At 38.5% G+C, this 18,520-nt stretch overlaps 1 pseudogene; it reads right to left on the bottom strand.

Moving 5' to 3' along the window:
- Positions 1-1,218: 1,218 nt before the first annotated feature.
- LOC139735711 (protein DPCD-like) lies at positions 1,219-8,030 on the bottom strand (annotated as a pseudogene).
- Positions 8,031-18,520: the final 10,490 nt, after the last annotated feature.

The following is an 18,520-nucleotide window of genomic DNA, read 5'->3' as shown; positions in this document are numbered from 1 at the left end:
GATAGCTACAATTTTTCCGATATTGATCAGTGAACTTTTGGTTCTAATAGAATCTTCAGCATTTTTCCTGTATGTGAGTGGGATTTCATAGAATTTCAGTCGCGAAATGTGATTCAAACATGCATAAATATTAACTATAAACGAGGTGCGGGTCACTCAACTATAAATTTGAGGTAAAATGTGAATTTTTTCGTTTTTTTACATTTTTATGTGGCGTTTTTTGCGATTTCGGTCCACACAAAGTTCCGTGAGGCTAATCTACGAAGTCTCGCGCGTACAGAATGTCATTAGTACGCAAAAATGTGCGTGTCCGGTAATACCATGGTGTCCGGTGACACCATGCTTGCCCCTACATATATTAAATTTTAAAACTAATAATGCAATCATTCATATACTAGTATATGAGGGAAATAGTAACATTTTGAAGAGTTGACCTTGACCTTTGACCCCTGACTATTGACCCATGACCCTAAATTCCCTAGATAATCCCTGCCAGTCAGTATATGCATATGTACCAAGTTCCATGAAGATACATTGAACCATTAGTGAGAAAAGTGATATTGCAACATTTTCACCTAAACTTTGACCTTTTGACCTTTGACCTTATGACATGAAACTCTCTCTGGAGAATCTTTATGCAGTAGTACATGTCTACACTAAGTTTCAAGAAAATAACTGTGGGCACTGCATAGATATGGGGGAAATAGCAACATTTTTAGCATTTGACCTTGACCTTTTGACCTTTGACCTCTTGTCAATGTCACTAAAATCTACTCAACTAATTGTCCCATCATACATCATCCTTGGACCAAGTTTGGTGAAAGCTGCTTCATCCAGTTTTGAGTTATCACGTAAACAGATAAATTTTAGGATTTGACCTTGATCTTTGACCTTTGACCTCTGTCCGATTTCACTGAAAAACTAATCAAGTAATTGTCCCATCATACATCATTCTCCAACAAAGTTTGGTGAAATTTGCTCCATACAGTCTTGAGTTATCGCGTAAACGGATAAATTTCATGATTTGACCTTGACCTTTGACCTTTGACCTTTAGCCGATTTCACCTAAAATCTAATCAAATCATTGCCCTATCATACTTCATACTTGGACCAAGTTTGGTAAAATTCCAGTAAATATTACTCAAGTTATCGCGTAAACGAAAGCGGACGTACGGACGGACGGACGGACAACCCGAAAACATAATGCCTCCGGCACCACTACGTGGCGGAGGCATAAAAAATCCCTGGTGACAAGGGTCCAAGGCCTCGACAGCTCTGCAGTAGGTTTCTCTTGATGCTCTGTGGAACTTTCTTAGTCTCATTCCTGATCATCTGACTACGGTAAATGGGCTGCGATTCACAGATACAAATCTTTAGCTATAACTAGATATGTTTTTAACTGAGCAGACAACGTTGACCGAAAGATCAGTCTGTATCTGGTCGTCAGGGATATGTCCCGCGGAGACTACATTTGTACGTCTGGCTTCACGGAATTCCCTCCTATAGCCAAAAATGTAAAAAAAATGATAAAAAAGACTCCTCCAGATGATTGATTTTTCTGTCTACAGATAACGGTACTTGTTTCTTAGTGTCAGCAGGGTCAGCAGGTCATCAATTTTTGGCATGACATTTTGATATGGAGCATTTCTTTAGGATGTCGCGGCAAAAAAAAAAAAAAATGCATGCTGCTATGACATGATTAAACCCCTCGTGGACCATCTGGACATGATAATAAATACTGCCTCTCATAGGATGTCGCTGGATACATATCCTGTTTTATTTGGGGTCCGATTCAAGAATTCATCGTGACAGCACGGAACATGCTCAGGCAAAAAAAAGAGAAAAAAATAAGCATGCTGCCGCAACATGTTAACACAACTCATGGTCTACCCTGGACATGATGTGCTTGAAGCCAAAGGATGACTTGGTATATCCAGTTTCATTTGTGATCCAATCCAAGGATTCCGCACATCCAACGATAGCATGCTCACCAGCAATGGGTAGTTCCTTACTGTTTCATTGCGATCCAATCCAAGAATTCCGCACATCCAACGATAGCATGCTCTCCAGCAGTGGGTAGTTCCTTCAAGGTTACTCAACACGTTAGCTGGGTGAGCACTCCATGTCCCTTCACGACTACTTTTGACCTTCTCCAGTTCCTTCTGGACTTGTTTCTCCATGTCCAAGATTTCAGCCGGCTTTTTGTACTGCAGCATGGAAGATGGACCAGAAGAAGAAGAGATTCAGTTGAGTAAGACGTACAAGAGTATTATGAGGTTTGAGGGATTGGCAGTTCTAATAATCTGCACTCTGACTTTCAGCTACATGAACATGTACAATAGTGTTCACATCAAGCCAAGTTTACCTTTTCAAGGATGCAGAATATTGGTCCATCTCTACACATAATTCTTTACTTGTGCCCACAGTAACTTTATGTACTTCATGAAGACGTAAAACTTACTTGTTGCACACGTTATGTGCAAATAATGTGAATTCTTTCTGTAATATTTATAACACACCAGAATGGAAAACTTCTCGTGAGTAGCCATTCTGATGAAGTGTAACCATCCCTTTCACAACTGTGTATATAAAATGACTAGTATATTTGTACTGAAATGTAGTTGCCATGTGGACACCTGTAAATGCTACTTTAACTTTCCCTTGTTGGAAGAGATCATGTACGCTGCATGAACAAATCACTTACAGAAAAAAAGTACAGTATCAGAATGGCACGTTGCATTGCACTACTGACTTGTAAAACAAATTTCACTGCATTAGCAATACTGTTACATTCCTATTTACTATAAACTACATTTACAGTAGTATTACATTCCTATGATTATTTCATTCTTCCCGACATCTAGTTGTTGATATTGGTATACATGCAACATATATATGTGCATCTGTTGCACAGTAAAGTTAGATGCTGTCCTTAATTACAACATACGACACTGGACTTACTGAAATGATAAGAGTGTTGTTACTGTGAGCAAAAGTGATGGCATCTTGCTGCAGGGAAGGTTTGCACGGTCCATGTCAGGTATTGTAAATTTCTTGTAGTACCTTGGAAACACATCAGAAAAAAAAAAAAACCCACGAGGAAAACAAGTAAGGTTAATTAGCATTACACATGAGGAAAACAAGTAAGGTTGATAAGAATTGTCAGGACACACACAAAGTATATTATCATGAAAACTGATTAAATGTATCAACTCATCATGACATGCTTTCTTTTCACAAGGATCCCAGGCCATGTTTGGGAGCATGCTTGACCCTACCATACAAAAGATGTGACATTCCCTGAAGCCAAACATCACTGACATAGTCATTTCAAACAAAGAAAATGTAACTGAATAAACATGCAATTGCTACCACAGCACTTCGAACATAAGTGAAGTTACTATGCATCTTCCGTTGAAAGTGTGATCTTTAAGGTCTACCTTTTTTTCTAACACAAACGTATTAAAGAAAAAACTCACATGCAGTGGAAAACTACTGAACATGAGGGCAAAATGTGCTCATTTTACTTAGTTCCAGAACAAAAAAAACACTGACAGACTAAAGTGTAAAAACAACAGCAAAATCTGCCACTACCATCATGATTAGGACTGTGACAAATCACACACTCACTTTTTGTTGGACGTTCGGATGATGCAGCATCTGTTCTCCTGGTCCACGGTGGTGCTGTATGTTGCTAGGGGATACGGCAGGTTCCTGATCCTCCACTGGAAAGACTTGCTGTTGTCTTTTCTCGTGAAAACAGGCTGATAAATGGGGCAGAAAACAGACAAGAGTTGTATCATTCTATCAACAAGGCAAACTCACAGCAAACTGCTACTCACTCTTGGCATTCGTCTATTGAACCACTGACAAAATCAACGTTTGCAACACTTTGATTGAAGAGCATGCAGCTTGGAAATTACAATGCCTCTGATGCATATTCTGCACCGATGTCATCCAGTTTAGTATACAATAGAGTAATATGCCCGGAATTGCAAGACACGAGATAAGCACCCTATTATCATGTGCCAGGATCAGAAGAATTCAGGCAAATTGTCTATTCTCAAGTGCTGAGAAACTTCCTGTTGCTAAAATATTCATGAACCACAGTGATAGAGAAGGGCATGATTGGAGGGGGAAAAAAAAACACAAAAAAAACTTCCTTTTCTTTACTCAAAGCATACAGGTTGTACATCAGTTATGCGACTAACACTGCTATACTATACAATGTGCCTGAGGTGCCAATTACTACACTGTAAATGTAGAAATTTTCGTGGTGTTCAAATTTTTGTGCATTTTGCGCAACCAAAATCTTGATTTTGTGAAATTTAAAAAACCTGAAACTCATCTTACCCAGCCGAACACGAAAGCTAAGTCGAACAAAAATATTCACTTTTACAGTACCCCCCGCACATAACATTACTTTCTGATCACACATTTATGCCTCATGGGGTTAAACGGTCAATTCTCTTGTAAAGTTCATCAGGGACATAGTCCTATAAAGAGCTTACATTTGAACTGCTTTCTCTCAGATGCTCTGCTTCCGCGGACACAGTTGGGTGGCAAAACTGTTCTCCAACCTCAATCTCCCACTTGCCTTCCCGGCCAAGCATGCTCTTTGTTTTCCATTTCCGCACTATGGATTGAAAATCATTAAACACTTAATGACTTATGAATACCGGTAACATAGTTTTTTATCTGTTACAAGAATCAAAAAGAGAGGAAAAATATGGAAAGAAGCAATGCTTATGTCAGGTCAAGACACAAAACACGATGTAATGAGAGTTCTAAATCTACTCTGTATGTTTCCTTGGAAATTTTGTTTTAGAAACCAAAAATACAATAATAATATTAATAATAACATTTCAAGGTTACATGGATGTACATGTACATGTATTATTTACAGCAGACAAATGGGAAACTTAGAACCACTTTTCTTACCAAGAAGATCATTTGTTTTCACATCATACTCCTCAACCAGCTCCTTGCCATCTGGCAAAATAAAATGAATCTTTCTCCGCCCTGTAGAAAAAAAAAAGTAAATAAAAATCAATTAATTGAAAAAAAAGGATAAAATCAAACATCAAAACAGGTTTAAATGAGGTAATGGCCATCAAAGGATAAAATTAAACATAAAAGCTTACATGAGATTCTAATGGCCACAAAAAGCTTTTGACAATGAAAATACATCATGGATCCCTAATAAGACTTGTGGTCATTTTGCCAGTGCCACTACCCAAGTTCACATTAGATCTACAGTAGTAAAGGGCCTACTTTTCAAAACCATTGATTTTACATACCATGACTCATGAGGCATGAATCACGACATTGCTAGGTCACATTCTTTTGAAAAAGAAAAGGCAAACCTCTCTCATGGGCTATGATTCTACCTACTAACGAAATCTTGTTCTCTTAAAAACATTTTCAAAGACATCACCAATAATGGTACTGCCCACTTTCAACTGATTTACAGGTATGATGTAGGGTGTTCCTATAACTCTGGGGCGCTGTAACCAGTAACCATATACAGAGAGTCTGGTCAACCCAGTTTTCGGCTGATGAATTTTGAAGCCTGTGATTGGTCAAAACTGGTCTTGTGAACTTCGTGGAGCCATGTCGTTAACAAAGTGTGCTCATACGCATTGCTCACATTGTTCACTACCCCTTATTTGGCTTGCTTTTACGCTAACCCTGTAATGCGAAATGCGTAATATACTGGGGAACGACATGGCCTCCAATTCAGCAGTTGCCCAGACTCTCTTATACAGCACTGTAACAGCCCGTCACGAACGTGTTGGGGTCGCCGGTGCGGTTAGGACGGTGTCCGATTCCTAACACCTGTAACTAACAGTTAGGTGGTAAAAGTCTAGACCGGTAAACTTTAGAGTGTCTACTTCAAAATATGTGACAAATGTGGGTGAATGGAAACAGAATATAAAACGTATTTCCTGTGATTTTGGTGGAGTTTGGGGGCATTTCCAGAATTTATGGGCAAAATCATGAAATCGGCCCCAACGCAGTGCACGCGCACCTGTGCGTTTGCACGCAAGGTTAGGTTAGGTGATAGGGTTGTATTTATGGATTGGTTAAATTGGCCGTTAAATTAGTCGAGGGACATTAGGGAGTCCTTCCAAGAATAAAAAGTTGAAGACCAAAGAAAAAAACGGGAGAAAGGCAACCAAAAGGGAGGACAAAAGATGCTATGCTGTGAAAATCGGCCGCGCTGCTATATCAATCTCGCATAAACACCGTTTGGTGGGGTCGCATTCACGAGTATGAATACCGTAGATCTAACTCGTTAGATACTAATGTTACTCAACTTATACTGTGGAAGAAAGCCCCACCGCTGTGCTTTAAACTACACACGTATGCAGGCACGGCGATACGGTGCAATTAACTCGCCAAAAGCATTGCACCCCGAAGCCTCATATATTTGCATAAAGTAGACAGCTTGTGTACGCAAAGCCGCTGGGGAAGTGTTGCAGGACAATCACAATATCTCACCTCAGAAGCCATCAAATGATTAAATCTATACAGCAAATTGAAGAAGAAACTATTCTCTAACTTGCAATGTTAGTTATTTTGGGTTTAATAGAGGATAAACTTGTGAAAATAACATCGAAACTTAGCTTCCAAGACAGAAAATTTGGTCTCAAAACAAGTGTTTTTTTTGTCACATTTTCCTTCATTGCTCCAGAATGAAACTTTGGTATATGACTTATGGTAGTATATCCATACTGTGTTCAAAATATCTTTTCTGTATCATTTGGCACACGGATATGTCCAGAAAAAATCGAGATCACTGTCACTTGTGACCCACGTAAAATCCAAAGCATAAGCAGTACGCAGTCTAATGTATTGGTTTTCGTCTTGCGTGAAACAGTTGAAGCACATTGCAGGGTTCCTCTCTTGCCCACTCACCTCCCTGTGGACCGAAAACCGAAACCTGGCCCATTGCGCCGAACTTGACACCACTGCTGATTGGCTAAGCGTGCACTGATCAGAAGAGAACGCATGCGCAGGAGGATGATCTAGTTGTGCATGTCCAGTATTTTCTCTTAAATTTGGTTGTCTTTTTGCTCTTATTTTCACCTAATTACTAATTGCTCCAACACGAAACTTCACAGGTAGTGAGTCTGGTGTATACAGACTAGCAATAATATGTTAATCAAATGCACATTCATGCAGGCGCAGACTTATGTCCAGAAAAAATTGTAACCCTTTCCCATGGTCGACTTTAACAGAAAAACACACATATCTCAAAAGATACATCAGCAGTTTCGCCCAAAAATCATACATATAGATAGATATGTGTGAAGTTTAAAGGGATTTGGTGATAAAATGAGGGAGATACGTCTACGAGGAGGTGAACTTTCAAGATTTTTCTTTGTCCTTCCCTCCGCACAGTGCTCGATGACCGATACTAATTCAAAAGCTTTGGCCTCTAACGTTCGTCTTTATAATTATATCATTATCAGTGAGTTTATTGCACCGTATCGCCGGAGCTGTGCACGCACACACACCGCCACCGGGCAATGAACGAACGCCACACGGCCCGGTGGCGGGGGCGGTGGGGCTGAATTCACGAGGCTAGCCGCCGTAGTATTAGTACGGACACGCAGTGGTGGGGACTATTTCACGAGTATGCCAATTTATGATATTGACATGGATACAAAAGAAGTAGATTCTATCAAGTTCAGGCCTAACGTTAGCTCTCCTGTAGGCATACATCGCATCAGCGCCGAAAAGCAGAGCTGAGCCTACTGCTGATTGCACGCTGTACAGTCTGCAGGTCTGTAGTCCTATCTATTCACACTCGTGTTTGAGCATGCTAACTCTAAAACGGTTGTCAGGTTAACTGGCTACAATTACAGGAGAAATCCATAGATATATAAACCGTCAGCATTATAACCTCGCAAAGTATAGGCGGTTTATGTTAAAGCCTGAAAATAGATGACCTCACCATCTTGGACTAAGGCGGTCTTCCTTGATTTCCTGAGAGTATCCAACCAAGCTGGAGCGTTAGCCATCCTTGGCAACGATTCCGATATGGATTGATTCCGATGTCCCTCCACGGGGTTTTTCGACGTAGATGGCTCTCTTTAATAATAATAATAAAAAAAAAAAAAAACCCTCAGTGCCGCATATTATAAAGAATGAGGCACTGAAAAAAAAAAAAACTAGGTAGGCGGCACTGTTGCTGGACAGTGCTTCAACAGGGAGTGGATGGGAAGGGCAGTACAAAAAGTACCTCCCTGGAAGTACAGTCCTGTTGTATACTACAGTTACAGGTCTACAGGGTCGTATGCAAAATACAATACCATCCCGGGGGCCTGTTTCACAATGAAGTCAAGTCGATCTTAAAATTTAGATTGACTGAAAATTATGGTATGCTGTGTTTGTCTTTGATATTGTTCAACTTTCTAATGAAAACGAAGATTTTGGAGACTTTTTTTCATGTAGGCATTGATAATACAAGATAAAATAAATAACAAAGGAATTGATCTGTAGATATTTATGAAAATTTGAAGTGGGTGATGAAAAGGTAATAAAATGGAACAGGGAAACCAGTGGCATACCATATTTTTTAGCCAATACCAGTATTAAATTTTAACATCGACTTAGATTCTTACGGTGAAACAGGCCCCTGGCCTGATAGAGAGGTTTTGGTTGAAACTATTACGTGCATGAGGTGACTTCAATAGTCCTTTTTTTCTGAGGGGCGCAGCCCCGAAGAAAATAGTGCTACTGAAGTCACCGAAGGCACATGGTTTAACCAGAACCTCGAATAATGGCGTGGTATACTTGTTTTGTAGGCCTATCCCTCCCACTGAATTTCAAGAGTATACTATGATATACAGCAAAGTAAAGTATGTGGTTGACTGATCTAAATTGATCTTCTGTTGTTGTAGTTGTTGTTGTTGTTGTTGTTGGTTTTCTTTTTGCATGCACAAAATTACAATGTGAAAGTGTAGGGCCTATGCATCGACTGTGCGATGCCCTTTAATCTCGCGGCACTCGAGGCTCCTCTATCGATACTGTCTAGTGAGATAGGCCCTAAGTAAAACCAAGGAGGTGAGAAACGACCAATGTCGTACTGGACTCTTGAATGTTGCAAGGGGAGACATTGATCGTGGCCATTAACATTATATTCCCCTTGGCTTTAGCAACAAGTGTGTATTTTTAACCAATTAAGTAATAACACACAAGATGCTCATGTAGAACTCGCAGCACGACCCTTGCCAGAGAAACTTGAAACAAATATTCATACACTGTAGTGTCTTTTAAAAATACCTAACATTTTGAAAAGGGATTCTGAAAACAAAATTGATAGTACGAAGATTTCGGGGCTGATGGATAGATTACAACTCACCATTATGGTGCTAGTCTAGTGCGTCACTGCTGAGACATGAAGTTTTTTGATAAGATGATTATAGACTCACTAAAACCGTTCTTGTATCGTAAAGTTTCTGGTTTTGCCCGCAGTGTTCAGTTTCCTTCCGTTTCTGGTCCAATCATAATCAAGCTTTCGAGCAGGCATAGCGCCCTCTGCGCTGCACACCCACTCTACGTACGTATCATGTACTATTACTACTCCTCTGAATGTGTATCCTGATCCTGAGAAGGGTTATAATCATTGCATAAATGGATACAAGTAGTCTCAGTCTCAAAAAGAGCACAAAGCATTGACTCGTGGAAGTCTTGAAATTTACCTAACCATCGCACTGCATCGCCATGAGCAAGTTTATGGAGTTCCTAGAGTTGACAGCTGGTATACTGAAATCATTGATAACTATGAGTCTTGAATCAGGAGGTTATACGGGTAGCAACGGTAACGGTAATCCGCAATATTTCATAATCATGCGCTTTAAAGGACGAAAAAAAGGAATCAAATCAACTACAAATGCCCAAATCTGACATGATTTAAGACTTAGATTTCACGCATATTTCATCTTTCATTTCATTTTCTTGCGTCGAATTTTCGGTGTCAAAGTCTATAGTGTCTCGATACCTGATTTTTCTGATTCTGATTCTCGATGCAAGAATCAACGTGACGCTTTTCGGTGCAAGTGGAGTTAGTGCAACAACACTACACGACGCCCTCTAACGTAAGGCCAGGCGCGAACGTTGTTTGTATGATCTCTTGACGGTCGCATGTTGTTCAGCGATTGAATGCGCCACGGAATATACGTGGCCCTGGGGAATATTTCCCTTTATTAGGAGCCGAAATGGCTACTCCGCCGAAAAACAAGAAATAATTTCATTTTCTCGTAAAACCTACCCACTCACCTTATTACGGTCGTCTGAGCAATGAATCAGGCATTGTCTTATAAACGAGAGAACCTTACCTCGACAGTTCGTAGCTTTCTTCCGAAATTTCGAGCTTCAAAACATTGCTCGATTTCTTTAAGAATTCTAAATGTTTAAGGAGATATTCTGATCATTAAAAAGCAACAAAATGCAATAATAATGTGTTGATAAAGATGCAGCCTTTCTCAATATCGGCGAATCAGATTATTGTTCTTTAGGTTACCATGTCATCTTGAATAATAAAAGAAATTTCAGTACATAAAAAACATGTATATATGTATGCGTGTGGGTTTTTGGTGATGTGTGTGTGTGTGTGTGTGTGTGTGTGTGTGTGTGTGTGTGTTACGTTTTTATATACATGTACTGCCTTCCCACACCATCGTGAAGCTCACATCAGTGCTTTGCAACGTATAATACTATACAAGTCACTATACTTCATAAGTTGCTGGAATCAAGCCTACACTACACTTTAATACGTCACTCCCTGGGGATCGATCGAGTCATACACACTGCCATTATGCTGGGGAGTGCTCATGCACAGTGTGTGCCACACTTTCTTCACAATATTCATCCATTTGTACACTTGGTTATAACATAAGCACTTTATTACTTGCATTCTTATTATATGAACGATAGCAGGAGGAACCCAGCGGGACTCGACCCCTTCTGTTCTCATTGAAAGAGTACTCTCTAAAAAAAATCGAGTGAAAATATTCACTCTTGAAGGAGTGAATACAAAAAAGAATGAATTTAGAGTGAAATTGGAGTGAATTTTGAATGAAAATGTTCATTTTCACTCGTTTTAGAGTGACACCTCAGGGATCACTCCAAAATCTTCGAGTGATCCCTGAGGTCACTCCAAAATGAGTGAAAATGAACATTTTCACTCAAAATTCACTCCAATTTCACTCTAAATTCACTCTTTTTTTGTATTCACTCCTTCAAGCGTGAAACTTTTCACTCGATTTTTTTTTAAAGAGTAATGCACGTTACACTAGACCGGGGGGGGGGGGGTTGCATTTAATGAAGCGTTTGTTATTTTTTTTTCTTCTGACAAACTGTTATAAGCTACTGAAATCCTTGCATCTGATTGACTGAGAGCAAATTTGTGTAACAAATTTGTCCTACAAAACACTTCATGAAATGCCCCCCCCCCCCCAGTACACATCCATCACAACACGATTACATGATCACAGTGGCGATCAAACTCGAATCAAGAAATCACGGTTTGATTTACAATCAATTCTAACGTAGGGAGAAGAATGAAGCAATGACTGAGGTGCTATCAGTATCGCCCATTATAAATCTTATTAAAACAGATGTTGATAAACCCGGGCGCTTCGAAATGGGCAAGGAGAGGACATTTCATCATAGTGTGTTATAATTTCAATCTGTATGTCCAGTTCAGGTCAATCCAGTCATTTCTTCAAATTTTCATTATACCAAACCGAAAGTTAATAAACAACCAAAGAATAATAGCGAAAATTTGTGCATATAGTATTATTGAAATGATTTAAATACATAATATCTTTTAATGTTTAATCATTTTCAATCTTAAGATTTCTTTGCACTGTTCAATGTATTTTGTGAAAAATGCGGATATAAAATCAAGTTAATTCAAACGAAAGAATATAAATGTCTGTCTGATTTCAGTGATCTATAACTGTATTCACTTTGCAGTGTTATCATGGTTATAAAGAAATTAACCGCTTCCCCCTCATTCATAATAGAACTCGTGTGTGTGGCTGACAGACAAGCAGAGATAATGCTTTTACCTCGGTTCCCACGTTGCCTTCTTCCCGCAAAGCGTCGTATTTAGTTCGTACTATTTTTTATAAGTTTCTTGTATTTGGTAAGAAAAAAACAATTCCTCCATCCTTCCCTCTTCTGCTTTCTCCCCTTCCTCATTCCTACCACTATCTTCTTCCTTCCCATCTCTATCCTTCTCTTCCTTCCTCCTTCAATTTCTTCCACCTCTATTCCATCACCTTCCACCTGTTCTACCCTTCCTCTCTCACCCATATCATTTCCCCCTCTCCTCCTTTCCTATTCCTATATCCCTCTCTCCTTCATTCCTTCCGTCTTTCCCCCTTCGCTACCTTTGTGCACCCTTTTACCATCTCCAATGTCTTAGTGGTGATAGCATTTCGTTCCTCCGTCGCCCTTTTACATCACCTTTGACTTTTAGCCTCACCACAATCAGATTTCTCGAGGATTCTCTCTTGAAAACTCTCAAAAATGTATATCAACATGATAATCTAATCTGACCTGACCGTCTTATCATTGATTCACCTATATCATGTAAGGCCTATATAGCGACTCATCAGATTAAAAAGGGCATCGCGCCCCTCATTTGGTAATACACAAATGAAGATTTATTTCACTTGTACCTGTTGCTCAGAGGCGTCTATTAGTTTGCTTCTTCTTAATTACAGGAGCAGTTGCTTTGATTGTGGGTAATGATGGGCATATAGCAGAGCACTACTATGCGCTTGCCTTCTGTTTATTTGGCTGCATTCATTTTTTGCTAAAGAGAAACAGATACTGTTATAACAAAGACAAGTAATCGCATTTAGTTGTGTTTTTTAACACATGTTAAGAGTTGGTTTGAAAACATATTGAACCTGCAATCTATGTTATTACCTATGTTTACGCTTTAATGGGTGTTTTTTTTTGTTTTTTTTATTTGTCTTGCTGTCAATGTCATTTCATGAGGTTTAAGATGTTTTCTGTTTACCAGGATGACAGTTCGATTTCAGCCAAAGTCGGAATAACAAAAAGTTGCATAATAAAACCTTCATTGAAAAGGCGCAGCAAATATCACCATCATTTTAGTGATCAAGGCTGTGGATCGCAATTCAGATAATTTGTGGCGATACTTAAGAATATTATTATAGACAAAATCTGTTTTAGCTGTGCAGAGATCTTTCCTGTGGAAAAGGTTTTACTCTGGCCTTTTTCTTTTTGAAGAAGTTTAAAATGCCCCTGGGGGGTGATATATATATATATATATATATATATATGCAATATAATTGCATATATTTGGGATATTATATATATATATTATGTATATATATATATATATATATATATATATATCTTCTCCAAAAGTAATCATCATGACACTGTAATTGTCACGCGTAACTAGCCCGAATTCACAAGCTATTTACCCAAATCTCATATGGTTGGTCGCATCTTTTGGTTTGTTTGATTTTATTCTTTTCATTTCTATCCTAGAAGATGGCTGGATAGCCCATATTCAGCTGCACTAGCTGGTCTTCCACGGAGTCCAGGTTAATATGAGTCAGGACCACTTCACCGCGGGTTGTGCACCCTGCTCTTTGCGATGAATGAGTAAAGCGGGATCTTTGACGTGCATGAGTTGTGACTCTCTCACACACGGGACCTCCATTTTATATCCTGTCCGAGTGGCTTATTAGTGTTTTGCCTCTTTCAAGAGGGGACGACGGTGCGATTACACACAACATGGCTCAGTCGGGAACCGAACCCGGATCATATGGAATGAGCGGCCGACGAGATACCGACTGAGCCATATTACATCCCATAGAGCAATTTACTCGAGATTGTATCTATCAAGTGGTCTGCTTTCTCACCATTTTTGTCTTGAATCTAGAAAGTCAAGGGGTACAAATTGTTTGTCACTGGGAAGCTTCAAGGCTAACGAATTCACCCATTAATCCCTAAAACGCCCGAAACCGCCAGTTCGTATTTGTTTCCGGTATTTTACATAGTTTCATGCTTTAACATTTTTTTTTTTACATGTAATAATGTAATTTCAAAAAGGTCAAAGGTCAACGATGTATGTCAGAATTGTATTTCTGTGATAAACCATTCTCTTGGTAAAGTCTTACTCTTATTCAAATAATGAACTTAACTTATAATATATCTAGACAAAAATAAACATGCAGTAAGCTATTTCATATCATTTGTAACGTTGTCGAAATGAGAGCAATATTATTGTACCTTTCCATCAGTGAACCATAGGCCATTACAGAATCTTCAGTGGCTAAATGGTCAAAAGAATTCATATGAGACAACCGATGCTTGCCATTTTGATCAGTTTTTTTTTATGTCTTGTCCCCATGTCAGACGTTTGAAAGTTTTGAAAGTTGGATAGTATGTTATAGTGATTGTACTCAAACAAATTGTCTTTGTATTCACTAACTCAAGTTGATCACTTTCTTCACGAGAATGCATAATTCATCAGATATCAATGTTACAGACGTACTAGTAGCTAAATTATGCTTCACATTAGCCTACTCTGACCAATCCCTTTTCTTTTGACAGTTCTAATACTTCGCTCCGTACTTCATATACAATGTCAAAAGATCATTTCCAAATCGCTTTAACGAATAATGTAGAGCCTCAAATAACACATTACAAAAACCAGGTACATTTTTTCTTTTTTTCTTTTTTTTTCTTTTTTTTTTTGTTGGTCAAAGCCCTCGGTCTTCGGAGTCGTCCAATAATCTGACAAATAGCCGGCGGGTATGTCATACATTAACCGCAGCTTGGAGAGGATGCCCGAGGCATCTCTCATTGATCTGTGAAATGGAGTGGGGACGATTATCATCTTCCACACCTCCTTCAGAGCAGGCTAGTAAGGAGCTGATCGCCTGCTGATGGTATAGTGTTTGGGATCTCAGAGATAGCATCCATACCTATACAAGAGTCCTGCTTGCTTCCTTACGTCTGCCGATGGAATGGAAATTGGTGACAGAGGCTGAAATTTAAGGGAAAAAAAAAGGTTGCAGAGGAATACTCTACGCCTTGATGTATTTATTTATTTCCATAAGATTTCCCTTACTTATTCGTTCAGTAATTTACTCATTTGTTTTACATGTTTATCTATCTGTATATTTATCTATCTCTATCTATTTGTTAACCTTTGCACTGATTTAGAAAACTATCAGAGTTTGTTGTTTTTCTTTCGATAAATTCAGGCGAAATGTTCTTATATCACTTGTTTACCCAACGAATGGACGTCCCTATCTGTATATGATGTTTTATTACAATATATCAATTGAATGCATTCTTAGGTAATTCATAAAAATGAATTAAGAAGGTATCAGGCTTCGGAAGGCCTGATATGATGATATGCAACATAATGAAAATATTTACACGTATGATAAAATTATATTACAGTTGGGAACACTTCCATGCACTTCTTTGACTTCAGTGTACCGAAGAAAATTCAACGTGTTTAGAAGACATGCTTACAAAATCTGATGTTTGTAGGAATACTCTTAATAGCTTTGTAGAATTTCTTAATTTCACAGTATTTAGGAGATTGGAGATTTCAAGGCTTAATCTCACTGGGTTTGAGACAAACTACGCCGTTACAATATCACAAGTTCATTTACCTGCCACGTAGTATTACAATTCGTACTCCGATTGACTTCGGTGTCAAAAGTATGAGTTACTGACCTCGCTTTAAACAGCCAGCAAATCTGCTTTTGAAGATTTGATTGCTATTTCAGCAAACATTCGCACGGCGTCCATGAAGACTTCTATCTCCTCAGCTTTCCATCGACGTCGGATTCATTTCGCCTCCTGCAAGCTCGCCCACTCGCTGGCCTGCACCAATTGCATCACTGGTCGCATTTTGTCTGCTTTCTCTCCGACGGAGTTAAACGCACCTCGGTTGGGGAGCCTGCACTACGCAGCATGTCATCCTTAAAGATTTAGATCGAATTTCAGGATTTTCCGTTGAATATTGACTTTCTGAAAAGCCGACGACGGCCGGGAATCCTGAGAAATTGCAAGCCTTTCGGATCGAAATGAGAACGCACAGCGGAGTAGCGCAGAGATGGATCGTCAAAAGCCGTAGATATGAAGAGGTTTATCGTAATAAAATGATCATTCTCCAGCAGATATCCCTTCCACTTGTGCACCACAAACCCCTAAAGATGTGAGCCAATGGATGTAGATGCTAGCTTTTCCTCGTGGTCGTAAATAAACAGGACACTCGAAGAGAAAGAGGACAAATGACCCCCTTCTTTAATCAGAGAAATTGCCCAAATATTCATTTTCTTTCACTGAAGTAAAGCCAGTAATTTGTTTGCTGCTGTAACAAAAACACTTTCAAGAGAAGTAACTAACCACAAAGACATATGCTTACACACGAAAGAAGGAAGATACCGAAAATTTTCCATTTTGTTGTCGATAGGCTGTTCATTTTAGATTTGAACGACAGTTTCATGTACGCCTACAAAGCTTCATTTCCCTTTCTTTCTTAAGTTTCAATTTCTGTCAATTTTGAAAATTCACCATCATGAACAATATAGAATTGCCTCCTTCATGCAGAAGGTTGTTGTTGTTGTTGACGAAGAGTATACCGCGACTCACTGGAATGATGACTAAATCAAAAGGAAAGGAAACAAACGATTTTTACCACGAGCCTGTCATTGATCAATGTCTTAATCATGCCATTCTTGTTTCTTTAGAAGTAATCGGGAATTTCCAGTTTTAGCCTTTTTTCAATTCTGATTTTATTTTTGTAACGGATATCAAAACAATTTCTTTTATTTTCTTTAGATTTCACATTTTTTCTTCAAATGTAACACTTTATTTCACTTTAACTTTGATTTGATTTGATTTGATTTATTCTCTGTATGGCATCATTTAGATTTTTTTAACAATGATAATCAATCATAATGTAACCAAATAAGATACTCATTATAACTAGTTTCTACAATTTCAGCAATTTCCATTATACATGTGCTTTGCATGTGTTCTATACTTTAAAACGAATACTATACAATGTGTTCTTTATTTGACCTTCAACATGGATATCGGTTATCTAATAATCTAACTGTAAAAAGATAAATTTGGATATATATGATGTTGGCAAACTGTGTTTCGAGTGATTCATGTTTTACAAGCTCCTCTTTTTAGCAGATAACTCTTTTCCATCGCTTTATATTACTTTTTGACACCATTGCAAGGTACATATTAAATTAAATCCATTCATTCGTTCACATATTATTTTCTTGTACACTTTATGATTTGTGTTTCTTTACAAATTGTTAACAATAGGACTTATCAAATGTATACGATGTATTTGTATTACCTTTTCTTGGATGGAAATTAAGTACAATTGAATTGAAAATTGAAATATACATACATATATATGGTGTTATAAATTTGACCCATATTCTACAAAATTTTCTTCGGTGTTATGTAATGATGAACAAAGATTACAAAGGGTTGGCAGGGTGAAACATTGGATACGCTTTTGTCATTAGCCGAACGGTATAAGTGATTCACTTCGCTTGTTTTCTGCACTGTAATAGTGATAAAAATCAAGTAAGCTTCCAACAAATAGAAACTGCGTTTTGGTGTTGTTATGAGTGAATGATATATTCAACTCGTCTTTAGAATCACCGTTCCATGTAGTATTGTAGATAAAAATGAATGTACATGAATATTATGTGCTTAGAAATATATATATATATATATATATATATATATATATATATATATACATACACATATATAGATATGTGTAAGGCTTCCCTGAACGAGGCTTCGTGATCTGGTGTTACTTTTAGTATGGCTGTGATATGAAAATGAAAACTGTGCTCGCTTTTTGTGAATTATTCATAACATATTTAAAACCGATTAAAGTTTTGTTATCAAAGGATCACTATTTGCAGGCATTCACATCAAACCAAGTTTTGATGAAACTGAAATGTCAGTACGAATGTCAAAGACTCATCTACTAACAAAAGGGTAAGTGTAAATGTTCCTCCATCCATTAAACTGTCCCCATTTGAAATGTGTGAATTGAAAACATGATGTCCCGAGGCCCCTGTCTGTGTTAAAGCCCAGTGTTTGTCGCTCTACACCGTTATGCCTATCGACCCAATTTTCTCCTTTCACAATCCCGCGGAAATTGGCAAATCATGCCCTGCCCGATATGATTAAAAGGCGATGCTCTAGACGGCGTGAAATGCTGTTATCGTAGTATAAATTGCCGTTGGCGCTCAAATCCGTTCCATGGGGATGATATATTGGAATTTGAAAAAGCGACCAGGATTTATACTGATTTCTCGCGGCACGTGGTATCGGCAGCCCGACAACACTGCAGATCACGTTCGTCGGTGAAAGGAGAAAGGGACAGAGAGAAACATAGAGACAAAGATGGAAAATCGTTAAATGATTATCGCTTGTTTTGGGATGAAAG

Source organism: Diadema antillarum, unplaced genomic scaffold (assembly GCF_040938485.1).
Source record: "Diadema antillarum isolate AM-2024a unplaced genomic scaffold, OU_Dant_1.0 seq00000593_RagTag, whole genome shotgun sequence".
Taxonomy (NCBI): Eukaryota; Metazoa; Echinodermata; class Echinoidea; order Diadematoida; family Diadematidae; genus Diadema; species Diadema antillarum.
Note: the sequence above shows the minus strand (reverse complement) of the source record. Positions and strands in the feature narration are given on the sequence as shown.